The sequence below is a fragment of the Halyomorpha halys genome, unplaced genomic scaffold (genome assembly GCF_000696795.3).
Source record: "Halyomorpha halys isolate HHAL.00 unplaced genomic scaffold, Hhal_1.1 Scaffold723.1, whole genome shotgun sequence".
NCBI classification, from domain to species: Eukaryota; Metazoa; Arthropoda; class Insecta; order Hemiptera; family Pentatomidae; genus Halyomorpha; species Halyomorpha halys.
Genome location: NW_027110197.1, coordinates 536,268 through 543,521, shown reverse-complemented (window position 1 = coordinate 543,521; position 7,254 = coordinate 536,268). Strand labels below are relative to the sequence as shown.

The 7,254-nt window shown below is 29.9% G+C and overlaps 1 long non-coding RNA gene across 1 annotated transcript in view; it reads right to left on the bottom strand.

Moving 5' to 3' along the window:
- Positions 1 to 4,977: 4,977 nt before the first annotated feature.
- The window catches only part of LOC106685669 (uncharacterized), a 14,657-nt gene continuing 12,380 nt past the window's right edge, over positions 4,978 to 7,254 (bottom strand). The window contains exon 3 of the long non-coding RNA XR_001343880.3: positions 4,978 to 5,100. This is a non-coding gene — a long non-coding RNA (uncharacterized lncRNA). The remainder of the gene's footprint in view (positions 5,101 to 7,254) is intronic.

The following is a 7,254-nucleotide window of genomic DNA, read 5'->3' as shown; positions in this document are numbered from 1 at the left end:
TGGCATAATATACAAACATTAAAGTTGCGAAAGGTCACCTCAATATAAATATATATATAGTCATTACTTTAATAAATACTTTTACGTTTGATATAAAAGAAAAATTAATCTAGCTCATTTTGTTGTTTAAATAATATTATTTTCATTTTCACATTGGAAATGAAATTATAAAAATAAAATTTATATTTGTAAGTTATACTTAATTTAATTATAACGGATCTCACAATACAAAACAAATGAACAAAAGAATAATATGAAACTAACATAGAAGATATCCCAAGAAAGAATGAAGAATGAGGAATAGTTTGATTAAAAATAATAAAAGGAGATTAATTAATTTAATGTTTAACGTTAATACTCATGCTTTCTTCTCCGTAGGTTTAGAAAAAGCCAACCTAAATATGTTTCAATGTTAATAAACAGAAACGCTGTCTTGCACTAATTTAATGAGGCATAAAAATCATTGTTAAAAATATTATCCAATGCTATAAAATTAAATAGAGTATTAATTTTATGCCTGACACTAAAACCCAGCTCTAAACTGTGTTTGTCCTTTTTAATGTATGGCATAAACTTACGAAACACTTAAAAATCCAGAATTTCGTTTTTATGGTTTCTAATATTCATTATCTTTATCTAAACTGTGCACATAGTGTGTGTGCCCCTGGGTTTGCATAGATTAAAAAGTTTAGATTACTCTTGAGATTAGAAAACAAAACCCATTCCCACCCTTCCCACATGTACAAACACATTTAACTTTAAACAAAAACATTTTCAGTAGCAAGTTCTTCCTGTGGTAATGTTGAGTTGAGAGTGGTTCCAAGGCAGTCGGTAAATTGGAAAATCAAAATGTGTCTGAACATTTCTAGGTTTGGTTTTTGTAAATTTAACAAATTAATAATAAAATATTGTATGTAATTTACTATATAATAAGTCCATGCAAATAATAATAAAATACTCTTGCTGACTTTAGATCCAACAGTTAATAATAAATGGGCACATCAAAAGTAATATGAAGTCAGTAATTCTTCTAATTACTCTATTTTCAAACTAAACTATTGATTCGGTCTAATAGGTCAAATTTCTCTCACAGGTAAATCATTATAGTTATAAAAATGGTATTTTACTTACACACAAATTTTCCAAATTAGTAAAACCCTAATAAAATGGAAAATAATGTTACGGTTAAACCTTCTCTTATAACGCGGTGGTTTGTACAAATAGTCGAATAATATCGCAGGCCATATTTTTGATAAATAAACTGACCAAATTATGTGTTTTACAGTTATTATTGGTCGGTTTGAGCTGTTTTTCTGAAGTAGCTAGAGCGGTGAAATTTTAACCCGAAAATTTTTGAATTTGTTACTCATGATAAAAAATACTCAAAACTACAAGACACTATATTTATACTTTAAAAATAGGCATTGTCAAAAAATGAGGAGGGTGCCATACCCTATTCTCCTTCAAGGTGAAAGTGAAGTCGGAAAGAGGGGAGTAGACCAAGCACTTCGAGCTCAGGGATAACGGTGAGGTTAATTTGAGCTTATTTGATCCAGCAGTGTTCGCAGATGTATAATAGTAACGGGAAAAATATAAAACAGATATTCCAGAAATGCATATTCAAGGGGTTATGAACCGGGTATAAAATACACTCCACCTTCCTCTACTGACCTTTGATAGAGTACAAAAGTTTGGTATTTTGGGGGGAAGTACTTATTATGTAATAAGTAAGGATAAGGATAAGAATAAGAACAAAATAATATAATAAGTAAGAACATTGTTATTATAATATGATAAGACAAAAATAATTATTGTTTTATTTGTATGTAGACAAGTCATGATTGATTTGTAATAAAATAATCTTTAATTTCCATGTCATAATCAACGTAGTTAAACCCAAAACAAATCTATAATAGCAAAACTTATTTCAGGAACCAGAGTATCAACGGTTTCAACTTTCAATGTAATAAAATTCGTCGGGTACTGAAGGGTCATTTCCTCAAGTCCATTTGTAATTTATGTCTAAAAAAAAATTAATTTAATGTATTATGAGTACTATTGAGCCTCTACTCCGTGTCCATTTCTAAGTTATATCAATAAAAAAAAAATCAATATTAAGTATTGAAAGAAACGTAAAACCTTATCTTCATATCCATGTCTAAGTTATACCTATTAAAACTTTATGATTTATTATTTTACTAAGTGGGGGTACGTTACAGCTAGGGCCACGTGTCTATTTCAAAGCTATATGGATATATAACCAAATAAAATTTATGGTTATAACTTTAATAAATTTAATAACCTAAAATTGGATACATAAATAATAAATTAAAGACAAATAAATATTATTGAAAGAAACAGAGAGGGGGAGAGAATAGAGGAAGTGGGAGAGAAAGGGAAAGAGGGTGATTAAAAATGTTCTTAGGACAGGACTCTCCAAAAGTCACATAAACGACAATGTGCAACTTTGTCCAAACGTTAATTAATTTTCCTACTAAAAAGATTTCAAGAAATATCTGGAAATATTTCAATGTCGATTGCATTAGAGTCGTTTTTTTTTTTTTTTGTGCAATAACAAACGCAAACAAGGTTCAATAAAAGTACAAACAAGGGTGTTTGCACAAGACAACCCGTTTGTATATAAGGCCGGCCAAGTCACGGGGCTTTTAATCACGAAATCTGTGACAGGAGCAATTCATGGAGGCGTTCGATAATAACAACTCCGTTGCTAGTGCAAACAGTGTTTTCGTTCCGCCGGATTTCCATCACAATTGGCCCGGCTAATCCAAATTAATTTCATCGGATTAGTCCTCCACGTCACGGGCCGATCTACCTTAGCTTCTGTTCATAATTATAACCCGATGTTACAAATCTGTACTGGTTGACAAATGTTAAAAAAAAAAAAATATTATTGGTAGAATTTTCCTCATATGTAGGCATAGGAAGAAAGATGGATTCTTGCACCGTAGGAATACTCCTCTTAACAACTGTAGATGTAGGTCGGAGTTGTATGTGTAACAGCACATTTTTTTTATTATTTAAAAAAAAATATATATGTATAAAAAATTTAAAAAACCACTACAACAAATAAAGATTTAGGAATACAGTACTTTGTAAGAAAGTATTGTATCTATACCAACAGTTGTGGAAGGAGGTGATTTAGTAAGAATCCGCTTCCAAATTTTTCCCCAATTAAGGGTACTCACTTAAAGAGGCTGGATAGATCCAGGAAGGTTTACAATAAGTAATGTATATGTGTTTATATTACTATAAATGTATAAATACTCATATACAAGAAAAGAAAAGCTTGAAGGGTTAATAACTAATGAAAAAAAGACATTTTTTTAAATCATTTGGGGGCTGGAATAATTTCGGTCACGTTTTCAGCTTTTCCGCTGCCTGTATGATGTTTCATTTTAACAAGTTCTAGTGACTGATAAACCTGTGCATACTGCTAAAGAGGTCAGTTGGTTAGGCCGGAACATCTCATAATAATACCATAATTCACTCATCCCAATATCAAATAATCAACACAAAATCAATTCCCATAGACGTAATTCGAAAGACATAATCCATAACGTAAATAATTATTTACTTACACAAACTTGAACTTTGTTTTTTTTTTTTTGTTTGTTTAAGTAAATATTTGCCTGCATACATACATCCATTTTTTTATTGTATATATTTAATTTCTTTATATTTATTTTCTAAGAGGTCAGAAAAAAAAAAGACTTAAACGAACACTTGGCTAATTTATGGAACTGGCAAAAAGACATTCAGAAAATATAAATATTAGATTTTCTAATATCAATAAATATAGACTCACAAATTTTAAGAATCATAACGAATTTAGCACTCAGCGGTTGAACAAAACCATTCACACCGACTTACGAATCGGCAACATACCACATTCGTATGACTTAAAAAAAGGTTTTACGACAGGAATTGGCATTCCTAATGAAACTCGGCGAAGGCTAAAAAGGAGTTGGTTGAAGGAGCTCCCAGTGTAACAATATTATTTAATTGAAAGTTAGGAGAATACTGCACTGGGTGCAGTCTTCCTCATTCCTATCAATGTCATATATAATCCATAACTGTAATTCATCATACAGTCTGTATAATTCATCTCACTTGCTGATTTTATTTATTTTTACATGTCAAAATTAAAATGTTAAATTAAAAAAATAATGATGAATTCGGTCCACTAACTATCCGCCCCTTCGATTTTTAACTTCATCTCCTTTATTTCCCTCAGAGCGAGAAAATGTGAACATTAATTTTTTATTTGATGAACATAATCTACATTTTGTTACCCAGAAACGTCTGTACTTGAGTAAACGTACTTGATCTAAGATACTGATCGTAAAAAATTGTAAAATAAAACAATTCAAATCTATTTAGCAGTATTTAGTTGTTATAAATCCGAGATACAGCTCAAGATGAAATATCCCAATGTTTTCGTCAATAGTGTCGCGAAACGAGGTCAGGCTCACCATCACTCAGCCCTGGCGCCATCTCCTAGTCCGGGGCTCTCTAGGCTATAGAAGAAATACTGTCGGGGGGGAGGGTGTGGATGGGGGGCTACAGTGGGATAGCCTAATGTGCTTTATTTCGTGGCAATAGGAACAACTCACTGATGGCCTTCTTAAGAGCTTTCAGCGTACAGGAAGAAGTCGGTCATCTCCACTCCGTGTACAAACAAAAAATAAGAAAAACTATACATATAAATACACAAAAACACACATTAATTCTTGACTCTGAATACGGCACTTTATAATAACATTTTAAGAAATGAAGATAGGCTTTAGAGCCTTAGAATAAAATAAAAACAAAATTAACGCATACTAAAAAAGAAAAAAATATGAAATTATAATAGATCATAATGAAGTAATTTTTAAATATAAACGAAAAATATTCTGAAAAAAATAAAATAATTATAAAAAAAAAAAAGAGTAAAACTAAATAACGTATAAAGAATGAGCCAATGCATTGGTTTCTATTAATTGTGAACGTAAATAAGGAACATAAATTTCTTCGAACTGGATTTTGGTAAGACAGAAAGCGATGGAGTTGGCAGGACTTGAAGAAAAAAGGAGAATACTGTAACAAAGAATAAAACGGGTAAATATAAAAAAAAAAAAAAAGTATATCTCATTATTTTAGTGGTTAACAGAAAAATTCTAATGGATTTTTGTCAACTCCTGCTCATATCCAGGAAATATCTGTTTTTCGGTAATAGATATTCATGTTAGAGTAGGTTATAAAAATGTTTATCAAGTAAAATAATAATATTTAATAAATGTAGACACGAAATACAAGATCAATAAAGGATGTCAGTTCTCAAATTTTAGTTACCCTTCCAAATTAAAATAAAGGTTTAAATTTTTTTATTATCTTTTAATTGTTATTCTTAAATTTATTGAAAAACATTAAAATTATAGATAAAAAGTAATAGTGAAGATTGTGCACATTCATACAAAAAAAAAAGAAGTAATTTTTATTTCAATTAAACTAAAAGATAGGAATAATAATAGAACAAAAACATTAAGCTATATTCATTTTATACACAACTAGTAGTGAGTCAGGTTTTAATTACCCACTCCCGCTCTCTCTCCCTCTTCCTTTTCTTTTTCTGTTTATTTTTTTGCTACGGTTTCTTCTTTTATATTTATTACATTTTATTACCTTTTTATTTACTTTCTTTATTTCGTTTACTTTTCAACCATAGAAAAATTGAAATTGATTAAAATTATAAGTAATTTTATTCATATTAATGCGCGTAATTTTTTAAGGTTTAAGATAATGTACTTTTGTCTGAGGCAGCCTAAGAGCCTTATACAATTTTTATATAACGTATGAAGAATAGTAATGTTTAAATTGTTTTTTACTGAATGGACAAATAATATATACTATTGGAATTTAACATCGAAAACCCACTCTTCAAATATTTTTAAAAAGTTAATAAACAAATATTTTGGCATTGTATCCAAGGAAAATTTAATCAGAATAAATTATCCTGGGTTTATCCCGAAGGGCATATCCTTTTTGTTTTTCTCCTTTACCTCGGTCTAATATTTCCTCCCAGGGATGGGAGGCCAAAATAAGAGGATGGGGTAAAATCAAGTGGCTTGCGCCAGGGGGCAAATTTATTCATTTAGTTATGGAAATATTTTGAATATGACAGGTATAAAAAACTAAAATACAAGCGAATAATTTGAATAGTGAAGCAACAATGACGATACATTATTACAAACAATAAATATTTTTGACTGGAAACACCGTTTTGATATAAAAGTATTATTGAAAACTGGAAATCCACCCTTTCCTTTTCTAAACAGAATAAATATTATATGGTACATATATACTTATTATTTATAATTCTTAGAAGTTTATTTTTTTTGTTATCCAATATGATATTATAAGCATTAGTTTTTTGAGAGCTTGGTCAAACTTCTTAGACCATTATAGTACATAACCACGAAATGTCCATTTCATACATATCATCAATAACGGGGTATATATATAAAAAAAAAGGTTAAATGTAACGAAAATCGTAGTTTTTTTTTGCACTAGTACCATTATTGATATATAAAAACGATTTTTCTCACATTATTTCTGAATTTGTTTAATGTTTAACAGTTTCCTGAAAATTTGAAAAATGGGATACCCAACTTTTCGTAGTTGGTAGCTTCAATTGATTCCGTCAATAAAACTAGTATCCCAGCAACTGAATAAATCGATAAACCATTCACCAAAATTTTCGGTTACGAGTAATTAATTAAATATGCAAATTCCCTAACCACTTTCAATGCTGTCTTCTATTCTTATTTATTTTTTCTTTCTCATACAAAGGATGAAGGGATCGCATGGATGCATTAATATGCTAGTAGTGTCGCTGAGGATTAAGTGACAAAGCAAACCGAGCACATGGACTGAAATGGCATGGGGTGCGAGGGTAGAAATCTGATCGTTCTCTCAGTATGGGGCAGTAGGCAATAATTTTACCGGCCTGTCAGTGCGTTAGTAATGGTCGTTATGAATTGGATAGTAACTAATAGAAAGATATGTTTAAATGCAAACATCCATTCATAATTATACAAATAAATGATACGCGATTGATAGGAAAAACATTTAAAGAAATTGTAAAATAAATCGGTATAGTCAATAGTAGACAACACAAACGTTATTCCGTTTCAGCTACGTGAGAACATCAGTCATGATTTTTAATTTTTTTTTTTTAAATATATATATATA